Source organism: Cetorhinus maximus, unplaced genomic scaffold (assembly GCF_964194155.1).
Source record: "Cetorhinus maximus unplaced genomic scaffold, sCetMax3.hap1.1 HAP1_SCAFFOLD_243, whole genome shotgun sequence".
Taxonomy (NCBI): domain Eukaryota; kingdom Metazoa; phylum Chordata; class Chondrichthyes; order Lamniformes; family Cetorhinidae; genus Cetorhinus; species Cetorhinus maximus.
Genome location: NW_027596206.1, coordinates 349,962 through 375,101, shown reverse-complemented (window position 1 = coordinate 375,101; position 25,140 = coordinate 349,962).

The window sequence follows — 25,140 nt, the reverse complement described above, 5'->3', positions numbered from 1 at the left end:
GGCATGAGAGATGAGTTGGCAAAATCAGATTGGAAAACTGTTGACAAATATGATGGTAGAAAATCAATGGCAAATATTTAAAGAATTAATTCACAATTTTCAACAAATATACATTCCCTGAAGCAATTAAAAAACACAGAAAAAGTGGCCATACCATGGCTAACAAGAGAATGTGAAGATAGCACAAAAACAATATACTGCAGATGCTGGAAATCTAAAGTAAAATCAGAAAATGCTGGAAATACTCAGCAGGTCTGGCAGCATCTGTGGAGAGAGAAACAGAGTTAACGTTTCAGGTCAATGGCCTTTCCTCACAGCTGGCTGGGCTGAGATAAAGAGAAATGTCTTCACCTAAAGGGTTGTGAATTCTCGACCCCAAAGAGCTATGGATGCTCAGTCATTGGCAGAGCCTGATAGATATTTGGGCACTCGGAGAATTAAAAAATATGGCAATAGTACAGGAAGGGTGAGTTCACGTAGATCGTCCAATAGTTCACGTAGATCGGTGATGATCTTATTGAATGGCGGAGCAAGCTGAAAGGGCTGAATGGCCTGCTCCTGCTCCAATTCTCATGTTCTTGTGCTATAAACTCAATGGAACATACATTGCTTGCTGTTCCTTCATCATTGCTAGGTCAAAATCCTGGAGCCCACGACCTAACAGTATCAGTGGCATTGTGGTAAAGTTGCTGGGCTAGTAATCCAGAGGGCCAGGTGAATGCTCTGGGGACAGTGTTTCAAATCCCACCAAGGCAGCTGGTGGAATTTAAATTCAATTGATAAATCTGGAATTTTAAAAAAGCTAGCCTCAGTAATGGTGACCATGAATCCATTATAAACCTCCTCTGGTTCACTAATGCCTGTTCAGGGAAGGAAATCTCCTGTCTTTACCAGCTCTGGCTTACATGTAACTCTAGACCTATAGAAATAATATAGGTTGACTCTGAAATGATCTAGTAAGCCACTCATTTGTATCATACGCTGCAGAAAAGTCAATAAAAACTAGATGGACCACCTGGCACTGACTGGGGCACCGATAATGATAATGGCACACCCAGCCCTGTCAACCCTGCAAAGTCTTTCTTACTAACATCTGGGGGCTTGTTCCAAAATTGGGAGAGCTGTCTCACAGACTATTCAAGCAACAGCCTGACTTAGTCATCCTCACGGAATCATACCTTACAGATAATGTCCCAGACTCCACCATCACCACCCCTGGTAGGTCAGATTTTGAACAAATTTTAGCAACTCAAGACTGGGCATCCATGAGGCGCTGTGGGCCATCAGCAACAGCAGAATTGTACTCGAACACAATATGTAACCTCATGGCCCAGCATATCTCCCACTCTATCATTACCATCAAGCCAGGGGATCAACCTTGGTTCAATGAAGGGTGCAGGAGGGCATGCCAGGAGCAGCACCAGGCATACCTAAAAATGAGGTGTCAACCTGGTGAAGATATAACACAGGACTACTTGCGTGCCAAACAGCATAAGCAGCAAGTGATAGAAAGAGTTAAGTGATCCCACAACCAACTGATTAAAACTAAAGTACTGCGGATACTGGAAATCTGAAATATAAACAAAAGGTGCTGGAACAGCACAGCAGGTCTGACAGCATCTGTGGAGAGAGAAACAGAGTTAACGTTCAAGTCCAGGATGACTCTTCCCCCACCCCACCTCCAAAAGGGCCATATGTTACTTCTCCATCTTGTTCTTTCACAGAGCGCTTACCCTTGTTCCGCTATTAGCACATTCTGCTTTCTTACCTTTATGCCACTATCAGCACCTTTTTTAGCCCTTACCACTACCATTAACACTCCCTTTGTCTTTTAGTTCATTACGTCTTTGTCAATCTCTCCATTGCTCCTACCTATCACTGGCCTTCTATCCAGCTTCACCTGCTCCACCTCCCCCTTAAACAGTATAAATTCCATCACATTTCACTTCTCTTTAGCTCCAAAGAAGGGTCATATGGACTCAAAACGTTAACCTTGTTTCTCTCTCCACAGATGCTGTTAGATCTGCTGAGTTTTCCCAGCATTTTCTGTTTTTGTTCCAGTATGACTCTTCTTCGGAACTCAAATTAAAGCTCTACAGTCCTGCCATATCCAGTCGTGAATGGTGGTGGACATTTAAACAACTCACTGAAGGAGGAGGCTCCACAAATATCCCCATCCTCAATGATGGAGGAGCGCAGCCCAGCACAGCAGTGCAAAAGATAAGGCTGAAGCATTTGCAACAATCTTCAGCCAGAAATGCCGAATGGATGATCCACCTTGACTTCCTTATGAGGTCCCCAACATCACAGATGCCGGTCTTCAGCCAATTTGATTTTCTCTGATATCAATATTTGTGATATAAAGAAATGGCTGAAGGCACTGGATACTGCAAAGGCGATGGGCCCAGACAATATTCCGGCAATAGTACTGAAGACTTGTGCTCCAGAACATGCCGTGCCCCTAACCAAGCTGTTCCAGTACAGCTACAACACTGGCATCTACCCGGCTATGTGGAAAATTGCCCAGGTATGTCCTGTGCACAAAAAGCAGGACAAATCCAACCCGGCTAATTACCGCCCCATCAGTCTACTCTCGATCATCAGTAAAGTGATGGAAGGGGTCATCAACAGTGCTATCAGTGGCACTTACTCAGCAATAACCTGCTCACTGATGCTCAGTTTGGGTTCTGCCAGGGCCACTCAGCTCCTGACCTCATTACAGCCTTGGTTCAAACATGGACAAAACAGCTGAACTCCAGAGGTGAAGTGAGAATGACTGCCCCTAACGTCAAGGCAGCATTTGACCAAGGCTCAAGGAGCCCGAGCAAAACTGGAGTCAATGGGAATCAGGGGGAAAACTCTCCGCTGGTTGAAGTCATACCTAGCACAAAGGAAGATGGTTGTGGTTGTTGGAGGTCAGTCATTTCAGTCCCAGAACATCATTGCAGGAGTTCCTCAGGGTAGTGTCCTAGGCTCAACCATCTTCAGCTGCTCCATCAATGACCTTCCTTCCATCATAAGGTCAGAAGTGGGATGTTCGCTGATGATTGCACAATGTTCAGCACCATTCGTGACTCCTCAGATACCGAGGAAGTCCATGTCCATGTCCATATGCAGCATGACCTGGACAATATCCAGGCTTGGGCTGACAAGTGACAAGTAACATTCACACCACACAAGTGACAGCCAATGACCATCTCCAACAAGAGAGAATCTAATAATCTCCCCTTCACATTCAATGGCATTATCATCACTGAATCCCCAACTATCAACATCCTGGGGGTTACCATTGACCAGAAACTGAACTGGACTAGCCATATAAATACTGTGGCTACAAGAGCAGGTGAGAGGCTGGGAATTCTGTAGTGATTAACTTACCTCCTGACTCCCCAAAACCTATCCACCATCTTCAAGGCTCAAGTATGGAGTGTGATGGATACTTCCCATTTCCTTGATGAATGAAGCTCCAACAACACTCAAGAAGCTCGACACCATCCAGGACAAAGCTTAATTGACATCCCATCCACCACCATAAACTATCACTCCCTCCAGCACTGCATACAGTGGCAGCACTGTGTACTGTCTACAAGATGCACTGCAACAAGGCTCCCACCAAGGCTCCTTCGACAGCACCTCCCAAACCCGCGACCTCCAATACCTAGAAAGACAAGGGTGGCAGATACAAGGAAACCTGCAAGTTCCCCTCCAAGCCACAAACCATCCTGACTTGGAAATATATCACTGTTCCTTCACTTTTGCTGGGTCAAAATCCTGGAACTCCCTCCCTAACAGCACTGAGGGGTGTACCTACACCACAGGGACTGCCTTGATTCTAAAAGGCAGCTCACCACCACCTTCTCAAGGGCAATTAGGGATGGGCAATAAATGTGGGCCTAGCCAGCGATGCCCGAATCCTGCGAAAGAATAAACTTTTAAAAAACTTTCACCACAGAGACTGCAGCAGTTCAGGGATAAGGGTTACCTTCACCTCCTCAAGGGTGACTAGGGCATGGGCAGTAAGTGCCAGCCTTGCCAACAAATCTGTTACTGATTACCATCTAGTAACTCCCCCCAAATGGGAAACTTACCCCATCACCTTCGTGAACCTTCAAGGATCTTTCAGCTCATAAAGTGGGCATTCAGCCCATTGTCCCTGTGCTAGCTCTTTGAAAGAGCTATCCAATAATGCTGAAATGAAAAAAGAATGAAGTATCAATTGTTGTTGAAGGGCGTCAGTTCCGATATAACTAGGGAGAATTGGGGGAGACCCCACTTAGATACCACAATTAACCTGCCATTTAACGACACATTGGGATATATGAAGAGGAGTTTTATTTATTTGTTTGATCTAACTGGACTGATGTCGGTCTGACCTTTAAAACTGATAACTAGGGGAGTTCACAGAACGTCATGTGCAGAGTCTGAGGATTCGGGATAACTAAAACCATGTGATGGACAATTATACTCCACCCCGCCCCCCTGTCCTCCCTGCCCACCACCCTTCCCGTATCCCCCTAGGATCTCTAACTGAAACCACAAGAGTGAAGGACACTCTTGTGTCCTATTTTAAACAGTCTGACTTTTGTTTGATATTTAATAAGCAATGCCGATCAAATGACTGGCATTACGTACAGCCCTGCAGTCATGCGTGCAGTTATTTTATCAATAGACGTATTTAGTTTTTAGTGATAAACAAGTGGTTAGGAGGCTTTGTTGCTTGTGAGGGTCTGACAAGGTGCTGCAGGGTATGGGCTTTGAAGACGTGCAAGGCGGAAAACATTGCAACCACAGTATCCTCCATTCTCCACTCGGAGTGACTACTGGAGCTGCAAGGCCGTTTTCACACATAAGTTATATCTTTGTGAGCCTTACCATTCCATAATAGTTTTTCTTTTATATTTGGATTTGTTGAAGTTTGAATTTAGCCTTTGATTCCCTCTTTATTGTATTAAAGTTTGTTCCCCTTGTTTAAGAAGTTTTTTTTTAAAGTGCTGCTCTGGTTCGTTTTTATCCCGACTCATTTCTCTTCGTAATTCGTATTAACTAACAATCCAACCTCTTGTCGCTGAATTACCTCCTTCTCCCCTCAATACGCCAACCCTGGCTCCCCGCTCCCCCACCCCAGCAGATTGAAAGGCAAACAGTAAGGGTCATCAGCAAGGCATCTGACAGTGGGGTCATCACTGGCTCTGAGCAGGACCTTGCTTACCAACGCCCACATCATTGGCTCTGAGCAGGACCTGTGCTTACCAACACCCACATCATTGACTCTGAGCAGGACCTGTGCTTACCAACATCCACATCACTGGCTCTGAGCAGGACCTGTGCTTACCAACACCCACATCATTGACTCTGAGCAGGACCTGTGCTTACCAACATCCACATCACTGGCTCTGAGCAGGACCTGTGCTTACCAACATCCACATCACTGGCTCTGAGCAGGACCTGTGCTCACCAACACCCACATCATTGACTCTGAACAGGACCTGTGCTTACCAACATCCACATCACTGGCTCTGAGCAGGACCTGTGCTTACCATCACCCACATCATTGACTCTGAGCAGGACCTGTGCTTACCAACATCCACATCATTGACTCTGAGCAGGACCTGTGCTTACCAACACCCACATCACTGACTCTGAGCAGGACCTGTGCTTACCAACATCCACTTGCGTCTAGCGACACAAATTAGAAACAGGAACCTTGACTGATTGCCCCTCTCTCTAAGACAGTGCTCACTGGACAGTGATCAGGAGCTGGAACCCAGACTGATTTCCCCTCTCTCTAAGACAGTGCTCACTGGACAGTGATCAGGAGCAGGAACCCTGGCTGATTTCCCCTCTGTCTAACCGAGGAAATATTGGATAATGGTCAGGAGCAGGAACCCAGACTGATTTCCCCTCTCTCTCTAATCCAGGGGTCACTGGACAGTGATCAGGAGCAGGAACCCTGATCCTCTAACCAAGGAAATATTGGATAATGGTCAGGAGCAGGAACCCTGGCTGATTTCCCCTCTCTCTAACCGAGGAAATATTGGATAATGGTCAGGAGCAGGAACCGAAACTGATTCCCCCAGCCCCCTCTCACTAACACAGTGCTCACTGGACAGTGCTCAGGGGCAGGAGCCCAGGCTGATTTACCCTCTCTCTAAGCCAGGAAATATTGGGCAGTGATCAGGAACAGGAATCCAGACTGATTTTCCTCCTCCCTCTCTAACCTAGGAGACACTGGACCTGAATCAAGAGTAGGAATACTGGCTGATTTCCCCTCTCGCACTAATGGAGTGCTCACTGGACAGTGATCAGGAGCAGGAATCCTGGCAGATTCCCCCTCTCTCTAACCCAGGGGTCACTGGGCAGTGATCAGGAGCAGGAATCCTGGCAGATTCCCCCTCTCTCTAACCCAGGGGTCACTGGACAGTGATCAGGAGCAGGAATCCTGGCAGATTCCCCCTCTCTCTAACCCAGGGGTCACTGGACAGTGATCAGGAGCAGGAATCCTGGCAGATTCCCCCTCTCTCTAACCCAGGGGTCACTGGACAGTGATCAGGAGCAGGAATCCTGGCAGATTCCCCCTCTCTCTAACCCAGGGGTCACTGGACAGTGATCAGGAGCAGGAATCCTGGCAGATTCCCCCTCTCTCTAACCCAGGGGTCACTGGACAGTGATCAGGAGCAGAGTTACCCCTGAGTGAATTCCTACCTCCCTGTCCCAGACATCAGCTGGTGCAACAGAGACTGGCAATCAGCCTTTGATTTTATTTTCCAACTTGTTTGAAGTTTGTTGAGATTGTATGGGACTGGAATTGTGTGCTTTTGGCTGGATTTACTCAGCTGTAAAATTATTAAAAATGGCAACCAGATCATTCATTGACTACAGTCAATTACTGTCATGTACATCATTGATAAGTGTATCATTAAGTTAAATATATGAAACTTTATTTTGAAAATGAAGCTGTCTCTGTCTGTTTAAATATAATTAATACAGTATATCCATGCTCAATAAACCATATAAATACATGAATCACCATTCCAGAAATAATAGGTTTTTCTGAAAAATTGTTATTCATAAAATTAAATGTTAGTTCCTCTTTGTTAAGTAGAATAATCTACTTTAAGATTTGGTCAGGGTTCTAACCAGGAGTCTACGAATTTCTCTAACACCATATCACACTGCCTTGATCAAGCAAGACAAATGTATTTAACACTAGGACAGAGGCCATGACTAGCCTGGTCTGTGATCAAGCCTGTCTTTGAGTTCAATCATCGTGCTTCCCCACTCTCCTCTCCACTGCCTGGCAGAAGGCAGAGGATACAGTGCAGGTTTTACCAGAGCAATAACGGGGCTTGGGTGGCTGAATTATCAGAACCAGTCGCATAAACTTGGCGTGCACTCCCCTGAGTCTAGAGGATTAGGAGGTGATCTGATCGAGCGTTATAAGTAATTGGAAAGGGTGGATGCAAAGGAATTATTTCCTCTGGTGCAGGAATCAAGAACTAGGGGACGTGACCTCAAAATCAGAGCCAGCTCATTTAGGAGGGAAATCAAGAAGCAGCTTTTGGCCCAAAATGCAATGGACACCTGGAACTCTCTCCCCCAAAAGCCTGTGATGTTGGGGGTCATTTGGAGCTGTCGAGGTCAACAGATTTTTGTTGGGCCAGGGTACCAAGGGCTATGGGGCTAAGGTGGATAAATGGATTTGAGGTTCAAAGTGACCCTGATTGAATTGAATAGCTCGAGAGACTGAATAGCTCGCTCCTGGAACCATTTCCTTAAACCCCCATGAGTGACTGGACACCAGCTTCAATCCCCAGCCTGGGATGACATTGCTGATCTCAGCCAAGTTGGCAGTCGAGGTTCTGGGCCCCAGTTTAAGGGAGGGGAAACAGTCAAAGTGGCAGCGGTGGCTGGAGTCCTTGGGCGTTTGCACTGCTGAATCTTCCCCATGCAAAGTGCGGAGTTTAGACATTCAGTGAAGGAAAGGTGAAGTGGGTGAGGTTCCAGAGGATGGACAGTGCCTTTGGAACAGAATGCCAGCATCAGCTGGGGGCTTCAGGACGGGAGGTGGGGACATTAGAGAAACTATCAGTGGATCTCCCAACACCATTTGCATTGAAACCTGCAGATTTCCTCATCACAATTGGCGCAACATTTACTTCAGAAACTTCCCATAAAAATCAAATAATGGCATCTTCAATATCAAAGGACAACAGTTACAATCTTGGGACAGCTACTGGATGAGTTAGATACAGTGTAAAACTCCCTCTACACTGTCCCTATCAAACACTCCCAGGACAGGAACAGCACGGGGTTAGATACAGAGTAAAGCTCCCTCTACACTGTCCCCATCAAACACTCCCAGGACAGGTACAGCACGGGGTTAGATACAGAGTAAAGCTCCCTCTACACTGTCCCCATCAAACACTCCCAGGACAGGTACAGCACGGGGTTAGATACAGAGTAAAGCTCCCTCTACACTGTCCCCATCAAACACTCCCAGGACAGGTACAGGAAAGGTACAATTGCAGTCACCTTATGATCAGGGTCACAATAGAACAAGCCATTGGCTTGCTCAAAGTGCAGTTCCTGTGTCTTGACTGATCTGAGGATGCCCTTTAACATGTGCTGGCTAGCTTCCCTCACGTAGTGGGAGTGTGCTGTGCCCTGCACTCTGGAGTGAGGATGCCCTTTAACATGTGCTTCCCTCACGTAGTGGGGGTGTGCTGTGCCCTGCACTCTGGAGGGAAGTGGAGCTGGTGCCAGAGGAAGGTGTGGACTGCCCAACATTCTTGAAGGGAGAGGATGAAGAGGAGAAGCAGAACATCCAGATGTGCTGCTGATTCCTGCTGCCATAAGTCTATGTGCCCGCGAAGCCTGGGACACCCTTGTCCTGGCATGGTTTAGCGGAGTGCAACGTTACCCTCCTGACATCTCAACCCTGGTGGCAGCAGTTATAGCTGCACCCAGCACCCCCTCCCAACAAACCAATCTACTCACACAAAGAGACATCTACCCAGGACATTCTGAACCCCCCATTGTCATCCATGGGGCTCCTGCCACACACCTGCCTTCACCTGCTCACCATCAATGGGCTGTGGAACGAGGCATTTATCAGCTCACAACCCTCATGTCTTCACTGAAATAAACATCATCCCTGTGACACTAACATTGCACTGGGAACCAGAGCGCTTCCCTTTGTGTAAATAATTCTGCTCCTGCATCCTCTTTCTCTTATTTCTACTTGTGTTATCGCAGTGCCTGCTAGTTTCTCTGCTCTGCCACATGAGGCACCTATGCCAGATGTGTTCTGGGTCACGGAGCCCATGAAGGTCCTGCCAAAGACTGTCCCACCTGCATGTGGGCAGAGGCAGCCTCAGTCATGGGAGCAGGAAGCAGCATGGGTGGCTTTGCCAGGGGGTTGCGGGCATGGGCCATGACCTAGGGGTGACTTGAGGAGAGTGTCGTCCCTGCACCCTCTCAGGGGGAACCTGCACTTCCCCACTAACCAAGAGCAGGAAAGCAGTTGGCTGAATGCAGTTTTTAACTGTCAAGGGGGCTGTGTGATAAACACTTCCCAATTGCAGGACCACAGTGTGCAGGCCCTTGCTGTGTGATAGCATCTACTCCTTCACTCTCCATGAGGATGGCCACTCTCTCAGGGGATGTGCTGACATGTTCATATGCCAGAGACATAGTGCCACTCATGTCAGAGATGGACTCCTTCATCATCAGGGCAAAGGTGCCCACTGCCTCTGGGCATTTGGACAGATGCCCACACATTTCCCTTTGCTGCCCCATCGGTTCCCACTTGGTGTATGATCCCCAAGGCTCAGCATCTATGTCCAGCTGAGCATGGCTGAAGGCAGCCTCTGTATCTGGGTGTATCTGTGCTGTCAGAGGGGGGGTGGGGGGGGGGAAGAGCCATGTGGCAGTGCCTCCTCAGAATGATGTTCCTCCGAGGACCTCACTTCTGTCTCCCTCAACTCTCAGTGCAGCTCTGGCAATGTCCCAATGGCAGATGAAAGACAATCATTGGCACTGCATGTGGGTGAGAAAGGGTCCAATCCGGGCTTAGTATGAAACATGAGCACAGATATATTGGTTGCAACAATTCAACATGAGTGACAGGTCAGTATCAAGAGGCATTGTGGTCTCCAGTGCATTCTCCATCGGCAATGACCTGCACTCTTTCTATCCTGCTCATTTCAAGGGTTTCCTCCTCCATTACCATCAGGATGGTTTCTCCGCCCTGGCTTCTCTGCCTATCCCAGGAATTGTGGGCTCATTTCTTCTGCAGTGAGAAAAGGCAGAGAGTGAGGATTGTGAGGAGTTAAGTTTTTTTCCCCAGGAAGGGGTCTGAGATATGAGGGGGTTGAGTCACTGCGGGCTGGGGAACGCTAGGTCAGCATGTTGAGGATTTGTGGAGCTGGAGAGTTAAGGAGGAACCTGGGGAGACAAATCATGTGCCTCGGAGGATATCTGTGTTGAGGTGAGAGAATGATGGCTGCCAACTGGCACTCACCTCGAGGCTGTTCACCTCCTTCTGTGACCTCCAGTGTCAGCCGTGGCTCTGTTGGTAGCACTCTCACCTCGAGTCACAAGGTTCAGATTCAAGTCCTGTTCCAGTGCTGACACCCCAGTGCAGGGCTGACACTCCAGTGCAGGGCTGACACTCCAGTGCAGGGCTGACACTCCAGTGCAGGGCTGACACTCCAGTGCAGTGCTGATACTCCAGTGCAGGGCTGACACTCCAGTGCAGTGCTGACACTCCAGTGCAGGGCTGACACTCCAGTGCAGGGCTGACACTCCAGTGCAGTGCTGATACTCCAGTGCAGGGCTGACACTCCAGTGCAGGGCTGACACTCCAGTGCAGTGCTGACACTCCAGTGCAGGGCTGACACTCCAGTGCAGTGCTGATACTCCAGTGCAGGGCTGACACTCCAGTGCAGGGCTGACACTCCAGTGCAGGGCTGAGGGACCATTGGGGGTGCTGTCTTTCAGGTGAGATGTTAAACCGAGGCCCCTATTGCCTCCTTGGGGGGATGTATAAGACCCCGTGGCACTATTTGAAGAAGAGAAGGGGGGTTGTCCCCAGTGTCCTGGCCAAGTCTTTCTTTCTCTAGCCCAGCCTGTCACCTCCTTCTCCCTTCCTGTTGTAAAAGCCCCCTATTAGTCAGCTCAGAAACCTGTCTCCATGTCCTGACTGCTTCCAATATCATCTCCAGTGGGAGGGGTGGGCCTTACCCACCTCCTGGCCATTCTCCACCTGCTTCTCACTGAGTGGTCCATGCCACAGAGTGTGTGAGTGTTGCTGGTGTCCCTTTTTAAACTGATCCTGCATTCGTGCTTTTGATATTTCATCCCACCCGCTCTCCCTAACTGGGCTTTAACCAACTTAATTGGAAAGAGGAACCGGAAAGCTTACTGATCAGAGGTTCGTAATCCCAACCCAGAAATAGTTCCTGTCGTTGTGTCGGAGGCTAAGTCGGTGAGATTCCACCCAATGATATAGACCTTTGACCTTTCATCAGGTTGGACCCCTATTACAGCAAAGTAGGGAGACAATCAATCCAGGCGGAACTCAACCCATCCCATAGTTTTATTAGAAGGAAAGAAATTACCTGCATTTATACAAATTCATCACAGACAATGAAGTACTTTCGAAGTGTAGTCACTGTTGTGATGCAGGAAACACAGCAGCCAATTTGCACACAGCAAGCTCCCACAAACAGCAATGAGGCAAATCCTCCTCCTCTTCAGTTAGCATCCTCAATTATTCAAGAGTCATCGAACCACGCCTTACGCTGTGGTTTTACTATAGGGCTGGGTGTGGAGGCAGGTCCCAAGTCTACCTCAGCTGGGACAGGGAACAAACCCCACGCTCCTGGCGTTATTCTGAACCACACTCTAGCCGTCTAGCCGTCTAGCCAACTGAGATGTTAAAAATGGAGGGAAGTATTTCGTTGATAGACTTTGATGATGGGAGGAAGTGGGACAAGGGTTGGATGCAAGTCTGCAGGGTTAGTAGCCAACTCCAGCCTTGTCAACCTGCTATCTGTAGTATCCAAACCAACACTGGAAACTCTTTCAATTCCCCACCTGAGGGCTTAACTTCCTGGCCAACAAGAGGCAATATTCTGTGCCTCTGTCCACAAGTAAGGAAGGAAGCACATGATCGCACAGGGTGAAGAAACACAGCCCTGTGTGAATGATTTCTTTGTGGAGGCTGCCAGAGACAGGACACTGACAGCATTGTACTGGCCCCAGACAGCTCGCTGTGCCTCACATCATCTCCACACTGCCTCAGGCACAGGGACACTGTGAACATGTGAGTGAAGTGCAAGGCAGGAGTCATGTACTGACAACAAGTACCACCAAGTATTGGTGACAGTGACTCCACTGGCTTAGGGGGCGAATATGCCCCTTGCTGCAGTACTTAATGTAGATGGAGATGCCAGCTCTTACTCCCCATCTGTACACAATCAGTGCATCCAAGGACAATTAGCCTCAGTCCCCTGAAATCGTGAGAGACAAAAACCCCCTTCTTGATCCTGATCCTAATCCATTGAGTCCAGGAGGAAAGTAAAAGCCAGGTGAGGAGAGACCTGGGATCGGCTGGTAAACCGTCCCTGGCGAAATAGCCTGTTAACTGCCACTCAGCTCACACAAGGATCAGCTACAGTACCGCAGGTGGACAGCGGAACTCTATCCCAGCTTGGGCTGCATTTTATGGAGGGGGGGAAAATTGGGAGAAATGAGCTGAACTTTTTCCTCTTCTTTATCCCTACTTCAGTTATTACACAGAGCATGGTGGATAAATGGGAGTAATTACACAGAGAACAATGGACGTACAGTTTCTCAGTGAGGAGAAATTAATTTAAACTCTGAATCTGAATATTCCAGTCTAGGCTGTAGGGTCCATTATTTTCTCACGACGATAGCAACTCTGAAGGTTTACTGATTCAGTAATGAAATGTTTACCGAATGGTCGACCTCTGTATCTGTTGGAAGTAACACAGCACCTCAATTTCGTTTCCTCCCAAATTTCCCCTCATCTTCTGGAATAACTGGGGATTGTTTCCACCAGTTCCAAGCTGCCCTCAATAGTCAGCTTAGAAACCATGAATTAGCTGTTAGCCTAGAGAGTAGGCGGTAAGTGGCAGGATGATGGGGGGGTGGGTGATGTCTGATTGACCATGGAAAGTGTCAAAACTAAACACAAGCCTCACCTTACCCAAAAGCAACCCAGTGCAAATCACTGGTCAGTGATCAGGATCACGAACCCTGGCTGATTTTCCCTCTCCCTAACCCAGTGCGAATCACTGGGCAGTGATCAGGATCACGAACCCTGGCTGATTTTCCCTCTCCCTAACCCAGTGTGAATCACTGGGCAGTGATCAGGATCACGAACCCCGGCTGATTTTCCCTCTCCCTAACCCAGTGCGAATCACTGGGCAGTGATCAGGAGCAGGGACACTGGCCGATTTCCGCTCTCCCTAACCCAGTGCGAATCACTGGGCAGTGATCAGGAGCAGGGACACTGGCTGATTTTCCCTCTCCCTAACCCAGTGCGAATCACTGGGCAGTGATCAGGAGCAGGGACACTGGCCGATTTCTGCTCTCCCTAACCCAGTGCGAATCACTGGATAGTGATCAGAAGTAGGGACACTGGCTGATTTTCCCTCTCCCTAACCCAGTGCGAATCACTGGACAGTGATCAGGAGAAGGGACACTGGCTGATTTCCGTTCTCCCTAACCCAGTGCAAATCACTGGGTAGTGATCAAGAGCAGGGACACTGGCCAATTTCTGTTCTCCCTAACCCAGTGCGAATCACTGGGCAGTGAGCAGGATCATGAACCCTGGCTGATTTTCCCTCTTCCTAACCCAGTGCAAATCACTGGACAGTGATCAGGAGCAGGGACACTGGCTGGTTTTCCCTCTCCCTAACCCAGTGCAAATCACTGGACAGTGATCAGGAGCAGGGACACTGGTGGGCTTCTCCCCTTTTAAAATCAAGAGCGCTGAAGCCAATTGATGAAGCGGCTGTCTATGGACAGAGAGCAAGAATCCACAAATAAACATATCCTGTAAGCAAGGCCCCAAGAGATCATCAGTGTGCTAAAATAAATTAGAAAGCTTTAACTTTATTATTTTTAAGCACTTTCTTTAAAGATCTCCTATTTTCCTTAGTGTCCCCTTGATTGAAAACATCTTGTAATTTCACACCTGGAGACTGTGTCGGCTGCGGAGACTCACCGGTAAACAAACCAGAGTCTTCCTGTCATGCAGCAGAGGAAACACCATGTGACAAAGTGTGACAAAAGGACCATCAATCCCGTCACACCATTCAAATGGAGTTAAAGAGAAAATGGCAGCTCATTGCCAATGCTGTAAACACCTTAAATGCCACAGAATCCGTCTCACTTGAGTTAGATATTTACTGCGACACCACAGTCGTTGAAGTTCAAAATGCTCTAGCCTCAATCTTAATTTCCCCTTTCAGCCGATCCTGTGATAAGTCTCCTCAGGGCTGCTATCTGCTTCCAATGGTTTCTCAACAAGATGGACACTTTCTCCTCCCTTGTGAAGGTTCTGATGCATTTTCTTGAGCTCGATTTTGTAGTCACTGGCTTCCTCTCCCAAAGATCCTTTCCTAATAAATAATCTTAGGCAATGAGTATTGGCAAGCTGTTCAGGCATGGGGTTATCGGACCTAGCCAGATTTTCTCTCACTTCACACATACACACTCACACACAAGTGCACTCACACAGACATAGACATACACACTCACAAATATGCATACAAATATATACACACACAAAAACACATATATATACAAACACAAATATACACACATATACATATATGTATATACGCTCACAAAGATACACACACACATACACACTCACACACATACGCACATAAATATATACACACAGATTCACATACAAATATACACAGACATACGCACATATATACAATCACACAAACACACAGGTACATACACATACACACACACAAACATACACAAACACAGGTACAAATACACACATACACATACATACACTCACACACAGATACTGTAGGGAGGGGTCTGCGAGGTCCCCTCTTGAATCTCACTTGGGTTTGGAGCCGTACTCTGGATGTAAGAGGAATGAGTGATTATGACAAGTAACTTGTTAAAACAAGTTTTATTGAATATTGAATAATGATTATAATAATAATAATGACATGACAATTATAATTGATAATACATTTATATATTAAAAATAAGTGAAAAGAAAGAAAGATAACTTTATTGAAAGGAGAAAACGCTTTATATATATCAGAAAAAAGGAAGAAAGACAGATTTTTCTAAAACATAAAGAATAGCCCAATTTAGCCTGTTCTACGACAGCTCCCTAAATTGGTACATATGTTACCATCTCCTTGGTACATACATTACCACGTGGCTGAGTCACCCCACAGGTGGGCACCACGGTCTAGTCACTCCACTCCTGGATCTCCCTCCTGTCTTCAGTGGTGACTATTCCACCAAGACTGCAGCAGCCAGTCCTCAAAGCATTGCCCCTTTAAGCCAAATTTCCGGCTTCATTCCGGCCTTCCGAGGCCTGGTACGGTCCCTTCCCCAAAACAAGTCCTAGCTCTTACCAACTCTTCTCGCAGACACTGCAGGGCTGTACAGACTTCACAATATCCAATTTGTTTACACACCTCTTGATGGTGCCTTCCCATCCACCATCCTTCAAGTGTTACGTCCATCAGTCAGACTTCATCTTCTGAAGACCACGCTAGGCGACCACCATAAGGTTCCTCATCGCCCTGGCCCTGTTGTCCAAGGGTCACTGAATGCAGTAAGAAAAAGGACTTATGATTAACACAAGACAACTTATTTTAGTTTTCAAGCTTAAAAAATGGAAAACAAAGAAGTAGTCTAAATGACAGCTGTGCATGGCCAGTATGAAAAAAAAGCACAAGGGCTGGGAATACAGGTCACTACTGATTATTATTGATTAATTAATGAAAGCGCAGTCATAGCTGGGTTAAGATCAATGTAAGATTTAATACAAAATAACTTTAAATATTCGCCATAGGCTTCAAATCAAGAGTAAATCAGAAATAAATGGCAATAATACAAAATTGCAAACCCTAGTGGCTGCCAGCCTGCAGGCCTCAGGCCTACAATACAAACACAAACATACACTCACATATAGACATACACTGAGAGAATTACACGGAACACCCGGTACAGAAATAAGCCATTCAGCCCAACCACCACAACCTGGTGAATTTACTCCATGCAGGTCTCCTCCCTCCTATCTCCTTCATCTCAGCCTTCCAACATGTCGTTCTATTCCCTTTTATCTCACGTACTTATCAAGTTTTCTCTCAAAAGCATCTAAGCTATTTGTTTCAATCATTTCCTGTGGCACTGAGTTCCGCATTCTAACTACTCACTGAGTAAAAGACATTTCTCCTTATTTCCCCCTTGGATTTATTAATATCTTTCTTGTATTTGAGGCCCCTTGTCTTAGATACTCCCTCAAGTGGAAACCTTCTCTCTACACCTATCTTGTCCAAACTTAAAGACCTTCTCTTTTCTAAAATTCTTCTCTTTTCTAAAGAAACATTTCCCAACCGGTTCAATCTTACCTGTCAGCTTGCACCAGCCTTGTACTTTCTCCAGTGTTTCTATATCATTTTTATATGTCACTAAATGTGGCCTCCTATACAACTTTAACATAACTTTGCTCCTTTTGAATTCTAGACCCCAGGAATAAATCCTGTGCTTTGCTAACATTTGAATTGCTTTGCTAACCCCTGTGATGGTGTTTCCAATGATTGGTTCTCCTCCATCCCCAGATCCCTTTGCTATTACTACCCCACTCAGTTTCCAGTTTTACTAACTATAGGTTGGCACTGACTGACACAGGCCATCACTGAATGACATGGGCTGACTGCCTAACACAGGCTGCACTGACTACCATTAATTGGCATTGGTATCACTGACTGGCATCGACTGCCACCAGCTATCACATACAAGTACACACATATCATTGGTTTGTAAAGTCAGCCGCTGCCAGCCAATGGCAATCAGTGATAGGAAGTGTTGGGTAGTGCCAGCTCATGCCATTCAATGACAGCCCATGTCAGCCAATGTCAGTCAATTGTAACCAGTGCTAACCCATGCTATCCAGTGCCAGCCAGTCAATATGATCCAGTGTCAGTCATTGCTAGTCAATGTCAGCCAGTGTTAAGCAATGTTGGTCAGTGACGCCCAATGGCAGCTAGTAATAGCCAGTGCCAATCAGTACCGGCCAGTTTTAGACAGTGCTGACCCATGTCATTCAGTGATAGTTTGTGTCAGTCAGTCAGTGCCATCTAGTCAATGTCACCCAATTGTCACTTAACGTCATCCAGTGTCAATTGTGCCAGTCAGTGCTAACTGGTGTCATCCAGTGCCAACCAGTATTAGGCAGTACTAGCCAATGTTAGACAATTCCCTTCCTAACAGCATTGTGGGGTCCCTACACCAGATGGACTGCAATGGTTCAAGAAGGAGGCCCACTGCTACCTTCTCAAGGACAACAAACGCTGGCCTAGCCAGTAACAATCACACCCCATGAAGCAGTTAAATAACAATTCCAGCCAGTGCCAGCTAGTTTCATCCAGTGCCATTAATGGACAAGGGAACATGGTAAGGGTTGTACAGGGAGTGAGTGAGTATTCTCTAACTACCTACCTGAAATGCCTGACATGTGGTTTAAATCCCTGCCTCGAGTGTTTGAAAACAAACAGGAGGAACAAGCTATGGGTTTCTGGATAATTATCACATTCTTTCAGCATTCCTCTTTCCTCCTCAGACAGACAAAAAGGCACAAAGTTATCAAAGTGCCTGATTAACCCTGGAGTTCTCCAGACTGTCAAATGAAACCATTGTGTCCCTCACAGTGTCCGTGGCCTCATATTAATACACCCTGGGACCTCCTGAGACATCACTGTTGTGGGGAATGCTCACTAACTCTGCATCGAACCCCACTGCCTCCCCATTGACTCCTTCATCTGATGAGAGCTGTAACTGACAATTTTCTTTTTCAATCAAAAATTTGACTGAAATTGCAAATATGATTATAATGACATCCTGATCTGGTTTTCTCATTGAAAAACTCTTGAGGCGAGAATGATTTAATCATTTGATAATGGTCTGGTGGTGTGGGATTAAGGACGGATCACTGGGAAGGAATATCGATAGCGCTGGATTCAGTGATTGTTGGTACCTCGCTGGCATGTGAACCAACACTGAAGAGTGAGAAGAGCGACAGCAGACAGGTTATGGAACAGGTTCCTGTTTAGCTGCAGAGGAGGGAGGGGAACATTCCCAGCGTTATCCCGATCGCTTGGCGACTGTGCAATTCTCAAATCAATTCCTGGGATACGGGCATCGCTGGAAAGGCTGGCACTTATTGCCCACCCCTAGTTGGTTGCAGGGCTGACATTTCGCACAGAATCAGCTCGGTTTCCTCCCCGAAAGTTTATTGAGTACAAATCCCAGTGCGGCAGTTAAGAGAATTTGAATTCCGTTTAAACCTGTGAGCAGGATGTCCGCTGTGGGGCAACCTGAGAGGGCGAGTCCCTCTTTTTCTTTCCAATTTGTGAAAGCACCAAAACTGTTCCCCTTTCTCGTTACTCTTGGGACGTGGGCACCACTGGCGAGGATGTTATTTTTTTAAAAATCCAAATCTCGTTCCCCCGAGGAAGTGGGAGTGGTCCTCCCCTCCCCCCTTCGACCTTTACACTAGTAGGTTTTGTGACAACTCAGTGGTCACTGCGAAAGGAGTGTAAGTATTGGCTTTGGGAAGCTGGGCCAAATGTCCCTTCCCTGTGCTGTAGACTAGATGTAAGGTGATGTAAGAATGTTATCCACTGAGCCATGCCTGACAGGACTGCTGCAGTTTAAGGATGTTCTTTGAACCCTGGCAGTAAATTAACTCCTGTCTCTCAGCTGAAGCTGTGTGATTTATCTGAAGCAGTAAATAACTGCACTGGGATCACACTGCGACAGACCAGCCCCTGAGATGGTGAGAGGACAATGACAAACCTCAGTAGCTGCATCAAATCACTCTCAGGGACCACAGTCAGGAAATCGTGTAGCTTCAATATAAACTTAAGAATCCTGTTTATCAACATCAATCCCCCAGCATAGAGAGATAGAACTTTAGTTTTTACAGCTGCTTTTTAAAACCTTGCCCTTTGAGAGACCATTTTACTGTAAACCATTTAACAGCCAGTACCTCACAGTCACTTCAAACAGATGTGTGGAGAATATTAGCAGGTGAATGGGGAAATCTGAGTTACTCACTTATATTTCTTACACAATGCTCCAGGGTTGCTAAAGATTCTTAACAGTCCAGGTAACAAATTAAGTCATTTCTGAGTGTGATTGTTTTGATTTTTGGTGACTTTTGTGCTAGTTGAGGTGAAGAATGTTAGGAGCGAGGACTGGGACACTTTCCATTTCAGGCACACACTGAGGCAGGAAATCAGATTCCCTGGTATTTTTCAAACATTTCTTTTCAGGGCCTGTCTGTCCCTGTCCTAGGAGTGTCCAATAGGTCAGTGTAGAGCGAGTTTTACTCTGTATCTAACCCCGTGCTGTACCTGTCCTGGCTGTGTTTGATGGGGACAGTGTAGAGGGAGATTTACTCTGTATCTAACCCTGTGCTGTACCTGTCCTGGGTGTGTTTGATGGGGACAGTGTAGAGGGAGATTTACTCTGTATCTAACCCCGTGCTGTACCTGCCCTGGGAGTGTTTGATGGGGACAGTGTAGAGGGAGATTTACTCTGTATCTAACCCTGTGCTGTACCTGTCCTGGGTGTGTTTGATGGGGACAGTGTAGAGGGAGATTTACTCTGTATCTAACCCCGTGCTGTACCTGCCCTGGGAGTGTTTGATGGGACAGTATAGAGGGATATTTACTCTGTATCTAACCCCGTGCTGTACCTGTCCTGGGAGTGTTTGATGGGGACAGTGTAGAGGGAGTTTTACTCTGTATCTAACCCCGTGCTGTACCTGCCCCGGGAGTGTTTGATGGGGACAGTATAGAGGGAGATTTACTCTGTATCTAACCCTGTGCTGTACCTGCCCTGGGAGTGTTTGATGGGGACAGTGTAGAGGGAGTTTTACTCTGTATCTAACCCCATGCTGTACCTGTCCTGGGAGTGTTTGATGGGACAGTATAGAGGGAGCTTTACTCTGTATCTAACCCTGTGCTGTACCTGTCCTGGGAGTGTTTGATGGGACAGTATAGAGGGAGATTTACTCTGTGTAGAGGGAGGTTTACTCTGTGTAGAGGGAGGTTTACTCTGTATCTAACCCTGTGCTGTACCTGTCCTGGGTGTGTTTGATGGGGACAGTGTAGAGGGAGATTTACTCTGTATCTAACCCTGTGCTGTACCTGTCCTGGGTGTGTTTGATGGGGACAGTGTAGAGGGAGATTTACTCTGTATCTAACCCCGTGCTGTACCTGTCCTGGGAGTGTTTGATGGGGACAGTGTAGAGGGAGATTTACTCTGTATCTAACCCTGTGCTGTACCTGTCCTGGGTGTGTTTGATGGGGACAGTGTAGAGGGAGATTTACTCTGTATCTAACCCCGTGCTGTACCTGCCCTGGGAGTGTTTGATGGGACAGTATAGAGGGATATTTACTCTGTATCTAACCCCGTGCTGTACCTGTCCTGGGAGTGTTTGATGGGGACAGTGTAGAGGGAGTTTTACTCTGTATCTAACCCCGTGCTGTACCTGCCCCGGGAGTGTTTGATGGGGACAGTATAGAGGGAGATTTACTCTGTATCTAACCCTGTGCTGTACCTGCCCTGGGAGTGTTTGATGGGGACAGTGTAGAGGGAGTTTTACTCTGTATCTAACCCCATGCTGTACCTGTCCTGGGAGTGTTTGATGGGACAGTATAGAGGGAGCTTTACTCTGTATCTAACCCTGTGCTGTACCTGTCCTGGGAGTGTTTGATGGGACAGTATAGAGGGAGATTTACTCTGTGTAGAGGGAGGTTTACTCTGTGTAGAGGGAGGTTTACTCTGTGTAGAGGGAGGTTTACTCTGTACTTAAACCAGATCTTCTAGGCAGGTCACTGTGGAGAATAAAAAACCCAATGGTAAAATCTTGGAGACACTGAGCTGTTAGTTTTCATTTGGCGCCATCTTGTGGTCATTGTCAAAACAACACAAACTGTTCCAATGTTTCTCCTTGTGGAAATACACCCCTGTGGGGTTCTGCCCGTTCCCACCTATTACTTTTGATGTTTATAAATGCCGCCTGTACCCCAAAATGACATTGGAGCTTCCTGTGTGCATAATTTTTGAGGATTGATGCCTGGACTCTCAAAGAAGCATAAAAAGATGGTAAATGTAACAAGGATGAGAGCAGCGGACTAAAATTCAGGAAGAAATCCTGTCACGTTGCTTGGGAGATTCCCAAGGCACCATATATAAAATGAATGATTTTGGAGTTAGGTCGTTGATATCACATAGCTAAACGGAACAAAGATACTGTGCACAGAAGGATCCCAGCAATGAAGTGAATGAATGGTTTTTGTTGATGTTAATGTAAGGATAAACATTGGCCAGGATATCTCCCTGCTCTTCCTCAAGTGGTGCCATTGGGTCTTTTACATCTTCCTCAACAGTTAAGGCCTCAGTTTAAAATCCACATCAAAGGATGCTACCTCCAACACTGCTGTGCCCCCTCATTCCTGCGCTAGGAGCATCAACCAGGCTTTTGTGCCCATGCCTCTGGAGTGGGTATCGAACCCATAGCCTAAGATAAAAGCAAAATACTGCGGATGCTGGAAATCCAAAACAAAAACAAAAATACCTGGAAAAACTCAGCAGGTCTGACAGCATCTGCGGAGAGGAACACAGTTAACGTTTCGGGTCCATATGACTCTTCATCAGAACTGAGGAAAAATAGAAAAGGGGTGAAATATAAGTTGGTTTAAGGGGGGGTGGGACAGGTAGAGCTGGATAGAGGGCCAGTGATAGGTGGAGATAACCAAAAGATGTCACAGACAAAAGAACAAAGAGGTGTTGAAGGTGGTGATATTATCTAAGGAATGTGCTAATCGGTGACATTAAGGGTAGAAAGCAGGACGAGCAAGGTACAGATAGCCCTAGTGGGGGTGGGGTGGGGGGAAGGGATCGAAATTGGCTAAAAGGTAGAGATAAAACAATGGATGGAAATACACTTAAAAATAATGGAAATAGGTGGGAAAAGAAAAATATATAAAAATTATTGGGAAAAGGGGGACCGGAAAGGGGGTGGGGATGGAGGAGAGAGTTCATGATCTAAAACTGTTGAACTCAATATTCAGTCCGGAAGGCTGTAAAGTGCCTAGTCGGAAGATGAGGTGCTGTTCCTCCAGTTTGCGTTGAGCTTCACTGGGACAATGCAGCAGGCCAAGTACGGACATGTGGGCATGAGAGCAGGGTGGAGTGTTGAAATGGCAAGCGACAGGGAGGTCTGGGTAATGTTTGCGGACAGACCAAAGGTGTTCCGCAAAGCGGTCACCCAGTCTGCGTTTGGTCTCTCCAATGTAGAGGAAACCGCATTGGGAGCAATGAATGCAGTGGACTAAATTGAGGGAAGTGCAAGTGAAATGCTGCTTCACTTGAAAGGAGTGTTTGGGAAGGGGCAGGTGTTGCACCTTCTGCGGTTGCATGGGAAGGTGCCGTGGGAGGAGGTTGAGGTGTATTGGGTGATGGAGGAGTGGACCAAGGTGTCACGGAGGGAACGATCCCTATGGAATGCCGCCAGGGGGGGTGAAGGGAAGATGTGTTTGGTGGTGGCATCATGCTGGAGTTGGCGGAAATGGCAGAGGATGATCCTTCGAATGCGGAGGCTGGTAGGGTGATAAGTGAGGACAAGGGGGACCCTATCATGGTTCTGGGAGGGAGAGGAAGGTGTGAGGGTGGATGCGCGGGAGATGGGCTGGACACGGTTGAGGCCCTGTCAACCACCGTGGGTGGAAAACCTCGGTTAAGGAAGAAGAAAAAACCCATAACCTGTTGGCTCACATGCCAGTGGATATAACTAACAGGGTCGAACTAATTTGAAAAAATAATTCCACAAGGAAAGGTTGGGCATGAATGATTAAACAGCCTCCTTCTGTGCCAGAATTTCCAATTCTCTCTGAAAATACGTTGTGGAATTTGTAACATCTTGGGCTGGATTCCTCTGCTCTTCTTCCATACACCTAAAACTGGTTCCAATTGAGCAGAAACACCTATAACTAAGAAGTTGTATTCAAATGGGAGAGTGTAGAGAAAACATTACTCTGTATCTAACCCCGTGCTGTACCTGTCCTGGGAGTGTTTGATGGGGACAGTGTAGAGAAAACATTACTCTGTATCTAACCCCGTGCTGTACCTGTCCTGGGAATGTTTGATGGGGACAGTGTAGAGGGAGCTTTACTCTGTATCTAACCCCGTGCTGTACCTGTCCTGGGAGTGTTTGATGGGGACAGTGTAGAGGGAGCTTTACTCTGTATCTAACCCCGTGCTGTACCTGTCCTGGGAGTGTTTGATGGGGACAGTGTAGAGGGAGCTTTACTCTGTATCTAACCCCGTGCTGTACCTGTCCTGGGAGTGTTTGATGGGACAGTGCAGAGGGAGTTTTACTCTGTATCTAACCCCGTGCTGTACCTGTCCTGGGAGTGTTTAATGGGGACAGTGTAGAGGGAGCTTTACTCTGTATCTAACCCCGTGCTGTACCTGTCCTGGGAGTGTTTGATAGGGACAGTGTAGAGGGAGCTTTACTCTGTATCTAACCCCGTGCTGTACCTGTCCTGGGAGTGTTTGATGGGGACAGTGTAGAGGGAGTTTTACTCTGTATCTAACCTCGTGCTGTACCTGTCCTGGGAGTGTTTGATGGGACAGTGTAGAGGGAGTTTTACTCTGTATCTAACCCCGTGCTGTACCTGTCCTGGGTGTGTTTGATGGGACAGTGTAGAGTGAGCTTTACTCTGTATCTAACCCCGTGCTGTATCTTTCCTGGGAGTGTTTGATGGGAACAGTGTAGAGCGAGTTTTACTCTGTATCTAACCCCGTGCTGTACCTGTCCTGGGAGTGTTTGATGAGGACAGTGTAGAGGGAGTTTTACTCTGTATCTAACCCCGTGCTGTATCTGCCCTGGGAGTGTTTGATGGGACAGTGTAGAGTGAGCTTTACTCTGTATCTAACCCCGTGCTGCACTTGTCCTGGGAGTATTTGATGGGAACAGTGTAGAGGGAGTTTTAATCTGTATCTAACCCCGTGCTGTACCTGTCCTGGGAGTGTTTGATGGGGACAGCGTAGAGGGAGTTTTACTCTGTATCTAACCCCGTGCTGTACCTGTCCTGGGAGTGTTTGATGGGAACAGTGTAGAGGGAGTTTTACTCTGTATCTAACCCCGTGCTGTACCTGTCCTGGGAGTGTTTGATGGGGACAGTGTAGAGGGAGCTTTACTCTGTATCTAACCCCGTGCTGTACCTGTCCTGGGAGTGTTTGATGGGGACAGTGTAGAGGGAGTTTTACTCTGTATCTAACCCTGTGCTGTACCTGCCCTGGGAGTGTTTGATGGGACAGTGTAGAGGGAGTTTTACTCTGTATCTAACTTAGTGCTGTACCTGTCCTGCAAGTGTTTGATGGGGACAGTGTAGAGGGAGCTTTACTCTGTATCTAACCCCGTGCTGTACCTGTCGTGGGAGTGTTTGATGGGGACAGTGTAGAGGGAGTTTTACTCTGTATCTAACCCCGTGCTGTACCTGCCCTGGGAGTGTTTGATGGGACAGTGTAGAGGGAGTTTTACTCTGTATCTAACCTCGTGCTGTACATGTCCTGGGAATGTTTGATGGGACAGTGTAGAGGGAATTTTACTCTGTATCTAATCCCGCGCTGTACCTGCCCTGGGACTGTTTGATGGGACAGTATAGAGGGAGTTTTACTCTGTATCTAAGCTCGTGCTGTACCTGTCCTGGGAGTGTTTGATGGGAACAGTGTAGAGGGAGATTTACTCTGTATCTAACCCTGTGCTGTACCTGTCCTGGGAGTGTTTGATGGGAACAGTGTAAAGGGAGATTTACTCTG